Source organism: Caretta caretta, chromosome 8 (genome assembly GCF_965140235.1).
Source record: "Caretta caretta isolate rCarCar2 chromosome 8, rCarCar1.hap1, whole genome shotgun sequence".
In the NCBI taxonomy this organism is placed as follows: domain Eukaryota; kingdom Metazoa; phylum Chordata; order Testudines; family Cheloniidae; genus Caretta; species Caretta caretta.
This window is the reverse complement of record NC_134213.1, coordinates 70,403,373-70,415,954: the sequence shown is the minus strand read 5'-3', so window position 1 is coordinate 70,415,954 and position 12,582 is coordinate 70,403,373. Positions and strand designations below refer to the sequence as shown.

The 12,582-nt window shown below is 51.7% G+C and overlaps 1 protein-coding gene across 3 annotated transcripts in view; it reads right to left on the bottom strand.

The window, feature by feature from the left end:
* The window catches only part of OLFM3 (olfactomedin 3), a 132,127-nt gene that overhangs the window by 101,552 nt on the left and 17,993 nt on the right, over positions 1-12,582 (bottom strand). The window lies entirely within an intron of this gene.

The following is a 12,582-nucleotide window of genomic DNA, read 5'->3' as shown; positions in this document are numbered from 1 at the left end:
GCTGTTTAACATCTGCCCCTGGACTTAACTGCTCGCCCTGATTCCACCGTGTGGGCCAGAAGCACCAGCCAACCAAACAGGACTCTCTGGACAAGTGTACGGTGGTTCATGTGCCCGCCCTTCCCTGAACTGCCCATCCAAGAGCCTGTCACTTTTTACCTGACCCCAACTCCTGTTAACCACCTGCCACCACACCCGCTGGGGCATCGGCAATGGGGTGACCTCTGCCGCTGCCATGCCCACCACCTCCCCAGACTCTAGAGGAGCCCCCGAGCCGGCGGGAAAGGCCAGGGCAAGAAGAAGGGGACGGACCCCGCTAAAACCACCAGGCCCTCTGTGGCAGGGGCCACCCCCACTGCTGCGGCCCCGCCACCGACCACGGCGTCCCTCCCCGCTGCCCCCTTCACCAGCTCTGCGGGTGCCCCTCCCTCACCCCCAGGACGTATGCCCGGGCGGCGGCAGCCCCCCTGCCTGCCGTCTCATCATCTCTCCCACCCACTGCCTCCGCCACCATCAACAGCGGCCGGGGCCCCTTCCCCACCACGACAAGGAAGCACGGTGTCCGATGCCTCCTGGTGCCCACCTCACCCCACGTGGAGACCTACGTGTGGGCATTGGCGAGGGTGGTGAGGCCCTCGGCCATTGTGGCGGTCTCCAAAATGCATGGGAAGGTAGTCTTCTTCTTAGCATCGGAGGCTGCCGCCCAGGAGGCGGTGGAGAGGGGCCTGGTGGGAGGGGGTGTTTGTCGCCCTAGAGCCGCTAGAGGACCTGGGCGTCCACCTGGTCCTGACCTCTGTCCCTCCTTTTCTCCCCAATGCTGCCCTGTTAATCGCCCTTTCCACCCTGGGGAAACCTGTTTCTGTCATCAGCCCTCTCCCGTTGGGCTGCAAGGACCCCACCCTCTGTCACATCTTTTCCTTTCGCCAGCAAGTGCAGCTTCTACTGCCGTTGGCAGTGCGTGATGGAGAGGTGCTTGAGGGGTCCTTCCTAGTCCCCCACCAGGGGGCCCGTTACCAGGTGTATTTCTCCATGGGGGAAGCCCGGTGCTACCTCTGCTGGGTGTCAGGGCATGTCCGGAGGGACTGCCCCTTAGCCCGGCAAGGAGGAACATCTGGGATCCCCGAGACCCGGCAGGACATCGGCCCCGTAATTACCGATGCCCCTGGCTGCTCGATACCCTAACCCGCCCCCCCTCCTCTTCGGACCACCACTTCCCCTGCTCAGGCCCAAGGGGCACCTCCTCTACAACTCCCAGATGAGTGGGAGAGCCCTGGCCTCACTGCTGATAATCTGGCGGGGCCTATGGAGGAGGGTGTGGCAGAGATACCACCAGGCATGTGAGAGAGCCTGCCCCAGGGAGAATCCTCCCTCCCTTATGCCACCCCACCGTCCCCGCCCCGCCAAGTCCCTGAGCCATCACCTTTACTCCCTGACACGACCCCTGATAACCAGCCCCCAGATGATGCCATGAAGGGATGGGCCCTAGTCTAGGGGAAGCGAGGCAAGTGGAAGGCTCAAGCTCCGCCTCATCTACCCAAGGCGGAGGCCCCCCGCAAGACCAGGAAGAGGGGCACCGATGCCGAACCTTCTGCGATGCCCACGAGTGCGTCCCATCCACTGGTGTCAGCCGGGAAAGACGTGGTAGCACCAGAAGATAGTGTCTCCCCTCCACGGGAGACCCTCCCCTCCGAGACCCTCGAGGAAGCCCCTTCTGTCCTGGCACTACCCGAAGCCCCCGTGAACCCTAAGGCAACCATCGTGGCGGGTGCCAGCGGGGAGAACCCCGGGGCGACGGAAAGTGTCCTCTCCTCCATGTTTGAGGAGATCGAGGCCCTAGATCTGACCCCGGTCGCTCAGGGGGAGGATGACCTTTTGCCAGCAAACCTCGATTTGGGCAACCTCACTCCACCCCTCTTTTCCCCATGCTCCCTCCCCCTAACTGCTGCTTCTGCTCCCACCTCCGAGGAGGCCCTGGAGTCCTCCATCGACCTGGCCGCTGATGGCACCCCGCTGACGACCATCAAGCCTGCTCAGATGACAGCCGGCGCCACGCGGCCGGGACACAAGTCGCCAGGGGCACCCCCCGTTGGTGTGGAGCAATCGATTTCCTTCCCTGGCGGGGGCCCAACAAAACATAATCCACCTCCTGATGCTGTGGCCACTAAATCCACCATAGAGCCCGTGCCCGGTATCACTGAGAGCTCCCTCCCCACCCCCTTAACCCTTGAGCCTGATCGGGAGGCGCCACCATCCAGCTGCTTGCCTCCTGAAACCCAGAATCTCGCCTCTGCCCCTGCCCCTGCCCCTGCCCCTGCCCCTGCCCCTGCCCCTACCCCTATCCAATTTACCTCCTGCAATGTTATTGCCGCCACCGGGGCTGTCTCCTTCCCTTTCCCAACTGATGACCCCCAGGGAGCAGCCTTTGTGTTCTCCTGCCCCGACCCATTAGGAGCTGCTATCTTCCCTCCACCGCCCTCTATCACCCCAGAGCTTGAGGCAGGCCTAGAAGCTCCAGCCCATCAGGCACCCCGTCGGGGTTCCGCACCCTGCTTGTCCATTTTAGTGGACCACGGGGCTGCACCAAGGGCCCCACCGGGGAACAACAGGGAAACCGTAGCCCCAGCCCCCCATGAGCTGCGAGGAGAGCTGCGGAAGTTTTTAGAGGATGTCCGTGGCTTCTTCAACAAAGTACAGCTTGCTCTCCAGCGATGGGGGGATTTTTTTCAAATCCTCCGGGCCACAAGGGCCCTCATGGGGGAAGGTAAAGGGATGGGGAAGCAGGATGCTGTGGCCTACTGGCGGGTCCGCAGCTTTCATGATAATTTATTCACTTATGGGACAGGTCACGGATTGTTGCGCGACCTGCTGGGGGCTGCGAAGACCCCCGCCAACAAGGAACCCCCGCCCCCCCCAGCCCTCCTCATGACGCCTCACATTATTGCAACTTTGAACACCCGGGGCTGTAGGATGGCTCTTCTTCCTTCAGGAGGGAGGGTACTCTGTGATTTTCCTGCAGGAGACCCATATGGATCCGACCGCCGAAGACAATTGGCAGCTGGAGTGGGGGGACAGGGTCTACTTTAGCCATTCCATGATTCGGCAGGCTGGAGTGGTGACCCTGTTCTCCCCCAACCTACAGCCCGAGGTGCTAAGGGTCGCCGAGGCAGTGCCGGGTCGCCTGCTGCATCTCCGGGTCCATATAGAGGGGCTTGTGGTTAACCTTGTTAACGTCTATGCCCCGACATCGGGCCCGGAGCGGCTGCAATTTTATCAGCAGGCGTCCGCCTTCCTTGGCACCTTAGATTCTCACGAGTGCCTGGTCCTTGGAGGGGATTTTAATACCACCCTCGAGGAGCGAGACTGCTCGGGGACCGAGCAGAGCCCAGCCGCCGCGGACACCCTCCGGGAGATAGTTGAACGTCACTCCCTAGTGGACACCTGGCGTGACCACCACCCGGATGACACTTCCATGTTCACCTTTGTCCGGGTGGAAGCCAATCGGTCGAGCCACTCCCGGTTGGACCGCATTTATTTATCATGCTTCCATCTCTCACGAGCCCACTCCTCCAGCATTCGGCTGGCCCCATTTTCTGACCATCACCTAGCCACTGTGACAGCCTCCCTCTGTGCGGAGAGGCCGGAGCCGGCCTATTGGCATTTTAACAACAGCCTGTTGGAGGATGAAGGCTTCATGACGTCCTTCCGGGAATTCTGGCTGGCCTGGTGAGGGCAGCGGCGTGCCTTTCCCTCAGCACGGTGATGGTGGGACCTGGGGAAGGTGTGCGCCTGGCTTTTCTGCCACAACTACACCCGGGGCACCAGCCGATGGAGAAATGCGGCCATAGAGCAGTTGGAACGGGAGGTCTTAGAGCTGGAGAGGCGTTTGGCCGCCAGTCCCGAAGACCAACTCCTCTGCGGAGCGTGCTGGGAGAAGCGGAAGGAGCTCCGGGCCCTCGAGGACCATCGGGCCCGGGGCACCTTTGTTCGATCCCGCATCCGCCTCCTTCGGGAGATGGATCATGGCTCCCGCTTCTTCTATGCCCTGGAGAAAACGAGGGGGTCTAAGAAACACGTCACCTGCCTCCTGGCAGAAGACAGCACCCCCCTCACGGAACCGACGGAGATGTGCGGGAGGGCCTGAGCCTTCTACGCAAGTCTTTTCTCCCCGGATCCAACCGACCCTAGCACTTGCAGAGTGCTTTGGGAGGAGCTCCCTACGGTCAGTGCGAGCGACCGAGACCAGCTAGAATTGCCTCTCACTCTGGCCGAGTTCTCGGAAGCGCTCCATCGTATGCCCACTAATAAGTCTCCAGGCATGGACGGGCTGACCGTGGAGTTCTACTGCGTGTTTTGGGATGTCCTCGGCCCAGACCTAGTCACCGTCTGGGCCGAGTCTCTGCAGAGCGGGGTCCTCCCTCTTTTGTGCAGGCAAGCTGTGCTCGCCTTATTGCCGAAGAAGGGGGACCTCCGTGATTTACGAAATTGGTGTCCCATCTCGCTCCTCAGCACTGACTACAAAATTGTAGTGAAAGCAATCTCGCTATGGCTAGGGTCTGTGCTGGCAGACGTGATCCACCCAGACCAGACCTACACCGTCCCAGACCGCAATATCTTTGATAACCTATTTATGGTTCGGGACCTTTTGGAACTCGGGCGAAGAGACAGTCTGTCTTTCGCCCTCCTGTCCCTAGATCAGGAGAAAGCGTTCGATAAGGTGGACCATGGGTACCTCCTGAACACTCTGCAGGCGTTTGGCTTCGGACCCCAGTTTGCGGGTTTTCTCCAGGTGCTGTACACTTCCGCAGAGTGTCTGGTTAAGCTCAACTGGACCCTGACTGAACCGGTCAGCTTCGGGCGAGGAGTACGGCAGGGGTGCCCCCTCTCGGGCCAACTGTATGCTCTGGTGATCGAACCCTTCCTCTGTCTCCTCCGCAGGAGGTTGACAGGGTTGGTGCTGTGGTAGCTGGAGCTGCGGCTGGGTCCTGTCAGCATACGCTGATGACGTGCTCCTCATGATCCAGGACCCCGGCGACTTGGCGCCGGTGGAGGCTTGCCAGGCCATCTATTCGGCAGCCTCCTCCACCCGGGTCAACTGGGTCAAGAGCTCTGGCTTGGCGGTAGGAGACTGGCAGCAGGCGAGCTCCCTCCCAGCCGCGCTTCAGACCATCCGGTGGAGTGCGGGTCTGCTGCTCTACCTCGGTGTTTACCTTTCTGCCACGCATCCCTCTCCACCGGAAAACTGGGAAAATTTAGAGGGCCGGGTGATTTAGTGGCTCCGGAAATGGACGGGACTACTCCGATGTCTCTCCCTCCGAGGGAGAGCGCTGGTGCTTAATCAACTAGTCCTGTCCATGCTCTGGTACCGGCTCAACACCCTGGTCCCAGCCCCGGTTTTCCTGACAACCTCCGGACATCGATTCTGGGGTTCTTTTGGTCAGGAACGCACTGGGCCCCTGTAGGGGTTCTTCATCTACCCCTGAAGGAAGGAGGATAGGGCCTGAGGTGTCTACACACTCAGGTCCTTGTCTTCCGCCTCCAGGCCCTACAGAGGCTCCTCTATGGTGCAGGCAGTTCGGCATAGAACACACTGGCGCATGCCATCCTGCGCCGCATCCGGGGGCTCCGATATGACCGGCAGCTCTTTTATCTCCGTCCGGGAGGTCTTCCGCAAGACCTCTCGGGGCTGCCGGTCTTCTACCAGGACCTCCTCCGGACTTGGAAAGTGTTTTTAATGACCAGGTCTGTGACGGCCACCGAGGGGGTAGATCTCCTCGCAGAGCCCCTGCTACACAACCCCCAGCTCTGTGTGCAGGTGGCGGAGTCCCACTCAGTGCGCCAGAGCTTGATCCTGGCAGAAGTCATGAGAATCGGAGACCTCCTGGACTACGACTGGGGAGACTGGCTGGATCCCCTGACGCTCGCCCGGCGCATGGGGCTCTCCAGACCTCGCACCCCCCGGCACGTACTTCAGGAGGTGAAGGCCGCTTTGCTGCCCGCTGCTCGAGCTTACCTCGACCGGGTCCTGCTTGAGGGCATGCCCCGCCCACCCTCTACCCCAGGCCCGCCGGACCTTTTAATTGGACCCCTGCCCCGCAGACCCAATCGACCCCCTCACCCCTTCACTGCGAGCCAGCTGCATGAACTGCAGCCGGTACGCTTCCAAACCGTGCCAAGGAAACATCTATACATGCTCGTGCTCCACACCCTTCACGCCCTCACCCTAGTGTCCCGACCCGACACAAAGTGGCGAGACCTTCTGCCGCCTTTGGAGGGTGAGCAGCCCCGGTGGGCCAGCCTATATTCCACCTTGGTTCTGAGGCCTGTCGGGGACATCAGTTGGTGGCTCCTTCATGGAGCTGTGAGCATGGGCACGTACTTGGCGCGGTTCACCCCTGTCCCAGATACTTGTCCCTTTTGTGGTGTGAGGGAAACCCTGGCGCACGTATATTTGGAATGCGCCAGGCTGCAGCCCCTGTTCCAGCTCCTCACAAATCTCCTATTATGTTTTTGGTTGCATTTTTCCCCTCACCTTTTTATTTATGCACTCCCCATCCGTGGCCTCACAAAGTCGCAGGATCTTCTAGTTAACCTCCTCCTGGCCCTGGCTAAAACGGCCATCTATAAAACCAGAGAGAGGAGGTTGGCCGATAGAGTTTCCTGTGACTGTGGGGCCATTTTCCGATCCTCGGTCCGTTCACGTATCCGGGCGGAGTTCCTGTGGGCGGCGTCCACCGACTCCCTTGATGCTTTTGAGGAATGGTGGGCGCTGTCCGAGGTTCTCTGCTCGGTGTCCCCATCTGGGTCCCTTTGTCTGACCCTTTGATTGGGGGAGAGAGTAAGGGACCCCAGCCCCAGCCATTGCTGCTGCGGACACCACCACCTTAGAGGGGTCCTTTCACATGTGGGTGCACGTGCCCCCCCCAGATTGTCCACCCCACAGCCTGCCCCTCTTGTTGGGTGCTTTCAGAGGAGGGAATTGTTGGTGACACTCGGGCGCGGCGCCAGGTAACTTGAAGAGGTGGAAGACTACGAGAGTCGAGGAAGCCCCCCGCTCTGGGCCACCAGGTAACTCGGAAGGATGGAAGACCATGACAGTCAAGGAAGCCCCCCCGCTCTGGGCTCAGTCAAGCTTGAACACTTCCCTTCCCTGAAGCTAATGAGAAAACATTTGTGATTGGTTGCTGTATTACACATTGCATATGTTGCTGTTTTTACTTTGTAAGTGTGTTATGCAAAAATTATTCTCCTGTAGCCATCTGGCCCGACCCTGTCACACTGTTCTTAAAAACTTCCAGTGACAAGGATTCCACAAACTCCCTAGGTAACCTGGTCCAGTGCCTAACTAACCTTATGGTTAGAAAGTTTTTCCAAATATCTAACCTAAATCTTCCTGGCTACATAAATAAGCTGATTATTTCTTGTCCTACCCTTAGTGGACATGAACAACAATTGATCACCATCCTCTTTAGATAACCTTTTATGTATTTGAAGACAGTTATCATGTTCCACCTCAGCCTTCTTGTCTCTTGCCCCAAATCAATCTTTCCTTCTAGGTCATGATTTCTAAACCTCTTATCATTTTCATTGATCTCAACATATAATAGTCTACTTATTTTAAAATAGTAAATACTTGGTAAACAAATGATGTAATAGAAACCCTTCCTTCCCAGAATTTGTTAGAATTAAAGATGTCAAATAAGAAAACAGCAACATTTTTTCACTACTGTCTTTAAAGATAAAAAGAATAAATTTTTTAAAAAGCCAGTACTTTCTGGGGAAAGAGTTTGAGTAATTAGGCAGTGAAAGGATAACATCTTTGGTTCTTAAAAGGTTAGCTTCTATTAAAACAAATAAATGACCAGGTTCAAATTGCATATACCAAAGAATGCTAAAGGAAGTGTTAGCCAATGTCTTCCTGAGTATGCTTGGTTAAGGAAGGCTCCTAGAGGAGAAAAAAAGTGTAACATGCTTCTATTTAACAGAAAAACTGGTCACTTAGTGTTTATCAGGAAATTGTTCAACAATAGCCACATTTATAAAATATGTGGGACCATATGAGGAAACACTAACTTATTATGTTCCTTGGCAGGAAGATGAATTAGATGACTTACTAGTTCTTATTCATCTTTAATTTCTATGACAGCCAACTTCAGAAAAACAAGAATTGTTTCATCAAGGACCAGCTTTTGTCTTGAACAAAACAAGGGTGTAGGAGGGACTCAGATCACATCTATGAGCATGAAGGAGAACACAGGGGCTGTGATCGAGATCCTAACCCCAGGGAGAAACTAAGCAGAAAAGGGACTTCATTCTGCCCTCTATATGCTCACAGACCTAGCTTGCCGTGTGGGCTGGAGCATGTCAAAATTACTTTACCCAAAATGCAACCAGTGAGTCCAGGAAGAATCACATCTCTATTGTTCGAATCATTAATTTGTCTCATTTATTGGTTGGAGTGAGAGTCATAGTGAAAGGAACTTTTTATACATGAATTTTGAATAATGTCAGAGGTGTCTAGAACAAATGGAAGGGAGCTGTTTTACTTGCCTACATCTAAATACATAAATAATATAATTCTTAAAAGGATCATAGCCACTTCAAGGTGAATCCATCCCACTCCTGCTAGGTACTGAAACATAGTCAACGGTACAAAGGCATCTGGCAGACTAAAAGTATCGGCATGGATAATTTTTCCTTGTCCATGGCTAGAGATCGTAAGCCAAGGCCATCAGCCAAAGTCTAAAACCTGACAGACTTGAGGACTGCAAGTGCTGCAAAAAAATGTGCACCATCATCACCACCTTTCTATCACTCATCCCCAAAATGCAAGCTTTGAAACTGGCTGATAATTGGCAAGATTGTCAAGTGACAGTTTTTGGCGAAGGGGCCATACTAGAGCTTCCTTGAGAACCTCTGTTAGCCTACCCTCACTAAAGGGAGGTCTTGATAATCTCCACCAAACAGAGACCCAATGTGTCTCCCCACTCGGTCTTTCAAGATAGGACAAGTATGGATCTCACCTACAAATATAAGCCTGAAGAACTCAAATATTTCCAAAAGCTTGTAAGTGACACTGGCTAAAAGGAGATGAAAGAAGATTGTATGTTTGTCCTCTTGATTTGAGCCATTGGTCTCAGATGACAGAAGCAGCCATACCAATACAGGTGTGAATGACTTTTATCTTAAAAATAATATGCACAATGTATCCAAGGCGGAGGCTATTCTAAGCATTACTCTTGTGCAAATGCTCAGGGATGGGAGGCCACAAGAGCATTCCTCCCTCCTTTTGTACTCCATCTGTGAGAGATAATCACAGTCCCTATGCTCTAGAGACTACTCCTCTTGTCCTCCTCTCCCCTGACACATAGCATTTGATGAATAGGTAGAGCCATAGTTCTGCATCCCATCCACAATGGCTCTCAGGGGGAGCAGGCTGCACAATCCCAATAGATAGTGCTCTGAAAAGTGAAGAGCTGGGGGAAGGAGGATTGTGCCTCTTGAGTATGTGTGCTTCGCCAGTGCTTGCTGCTAAGAGCTGGCGTAAAACACCAGACTGTAGCCCTTATTATAGGTGGTGTCTTCAATTCAGTGACATGTTAGCTGTCAGCAAATGTTTACTTTTTAATCATGACCACATGGTTCACTCTCAAAGCAGCATCTCACTTCTTAGTCTCTGAAGTGAGTAACAGCACCATAGAGGATGTAGTGCTTAATATTTTAAAAAGCCATGTTCATAACAAATGGAACATTCTGAGAGCACTGGTTCCTTAAATAAACACATTCAGAATTTTCTTCAAATACATTCTCCCCTGGATTGAGAGAGATAGCACAGATACCACAAAGCTCTCATGCTAATGCTGGGTTTTACTGTTAGATGCTGCCATATAACAGCAGATGGCAATAATGTTATCTTTATTAGTGATACGATTTATTATCTCAAAGTGTTTTACACTATACCCAATACAGAGGAGACAGTGATGGGGACTGAATTTCTGTACAAGAAAATTCCCATAATGCACTGTTGAGTAAAACAACTGTTATAATGCCAAGACAGAAGGATTTGATTTACAGAACAGGATAAAAAACACTAGCAATCCCTCACTTCCTAAAAAAACAGGCATAAAGCCTGTGAGATGAGAATAGCTGACGTGGAAGTTAGATTTCTGAAAGCTGATGGATACACTCAATTGAAACATGCTTCATATTTGCACAGAAAAATTAAACATTAAAAAAAGAAGTTTGTTTAACTATGCTTCTGGAATGATTACTGAGAAGTTAAGCTGGAGAAATGCATGGCTCAGCAGATTTGTAATCAGATACAGAACTTATTTCCTTTAAATCACCATGTTAACATTTCTCCCTGCACTGCAGAAGTTAATGGTAGTTTTGCCATTGAATTGCATGGTAGCAGGATCAGACATTTAAGAAAAGTCATTACTATCCAATGGTTGATCATTGGCTTTGCTCAAATGAGCTGATGGCCTGTTTACTAAGCATCTTAAGAGATGGTCAGTAAACAGGTGCCTGCATCACCAAAAAACACCATTACAATTGAATCTAGCTACCAGTCTCAGCAGAGAGTAAAAATTAAATGAATTTTGGGGAAAATGAATTGCTTTTTCATCCCTAGATTTAAGTCCTCCACACTTGAGCTCATGGTTGACAAATGGAAAGCCTGTTCTCTGGACCTTTTAAAAAAATCATAAAAAAATTAATAAAAAATTCAAATTTTCCAAAATTTCCATTAAAAATCTTAAACCCCATTTTCAGCTTTTTTGTCCCCCCAGCACTATTTCTCCTACCCCATTTTCTCTCTTGTTTACTCCCTCACTCCTTTTACAGTCACAGAGTAGAAAATGAAAGACAGGTAAGAAAGAAAATAAAGAAAAGGTGGCGAGGACAAACCAGAGAAAGAGCAATAAACCAAAACAGTGAAAAACTGACTAGTTTTCAATTAGGCAGTCTTTGCTTTTTCCATGAAAGAATCAGAATTTTTGAAAAAAACAAGGGTTTCCATGAATATTTTCATTTTCAAAAGAGGGCCCTTTTTCTTTGAAGAAAGATTTCAAATGGAAAATATTGACCAGCCCTTATCAGGGTAGTGGGAAAATTCACTGCCCATTACTGTGCCTATGCTGCAGATGAGGACTTTGTTCTTCATTGCAGTGTCTATCTAGCAGATTACACACACGTTCTCTTTCCATTCACTGTTAAGATGAATAATGAAATGGTCAATCATACAAAGAGCATATCTGTGTGTGAGAGAAATTGTTCATACTAAACACAGAGAGGAGAGAAACAGATGAGGAAATATATGTAACTGGGTGGGAGAAAGATGGAAAAAGCAGAATGAGGCAAGCTCCATATTTATGCTCTATACATTTCTTCTTAATGTTGTGACAAACAGAACAGTGCAAACAGAAATGTCTTTAATAGAAATGTAGTTGGTAAGAGTGACTTGAATTAGTGTTCCAGCTGTGAGGCTGATGAATATTTAAAGGCTGTTTGTTTAAATTGTGAACAGCTCTAAATAGCTTCGAGAATTGTGGCAATAGCCACTGCAGAGGAAGAGGATAGCAATAGTTTAAAGGCCACTGAGGAAAATGTAAGCCCAGTAATTGGAATTTCTCCAGTACTTCAGATTCAGTGATTTTCATCTATTGCTGAAATAAAGATCTTCAAATTCACTGACTGAACATGTAATAGAATATATACATGGTCTAATGAGAAAATAACTCTTGAGGGCAAAGAGATCAACAGAAGATGAAAACTAAGCCACAGACGTTTGAGTTCCTGGGATAGTACTGTATAGATTGTAGAACACAGCAGGAAGCATTGTCTTGGTATACCGCAAGAAGGACAGGAGACTTGTTATGGGTTTTAATCAGGCTGCAACTTTATTATATAAATGTCTGGGACTACCCGGCAGATAAAGTATACAGTGCAAGCAATTCCATGCTTATTCAAAACAATTCTCTGGGGCTTCCACCAGCCCCCCCCCCCCCCCCCGCCCCTTGTTTCCATCCAGGTCCCCAAGCCAACCCATGGCTTGGACCTTACCATCCACCAAAGTGGGTTAAGGAGGGCTATGGGAACATGAGGGTGGGGGGTGGGTGGGAGGGAGTTTGGCTCCCAGCCAATTAATGGAGTCCCCAACCCCCTCCCCCATTCTGTTCCTTTATCCAGTACCTCCTTTTAAGTCCTTTACCAGGCCATTTATCTGGTCACTGGCTGCCCTCCCAATAGAGTACCTGCACTGAACATCTGCCCAACCTTACAAAAGAAGTTGCAACATATGGCCTACCACCTTTTCTTCTCACCAGAAAAGGTCCTTCCTCACACCTGCTGTGGGGAAAGTGAAAAAACCACACTCCACCTAAGCCAATTCTGGTGCTGCAGAGAAAAATTCCTTCCCAGCCCCCCCTTTAAAAGGGGCGACTAGAGTAATGCCTACAGCAGTTCCTAACCCAGCCTGCCATTCACCTCCACTAGGGGAGGGAGCGTGGGTGCTGGCTTCCTCGCTGCGTGGAACAAAGAGACTTGCCCCACCCAGGTTTCGTACCTTTATGCACATTCCTGGGG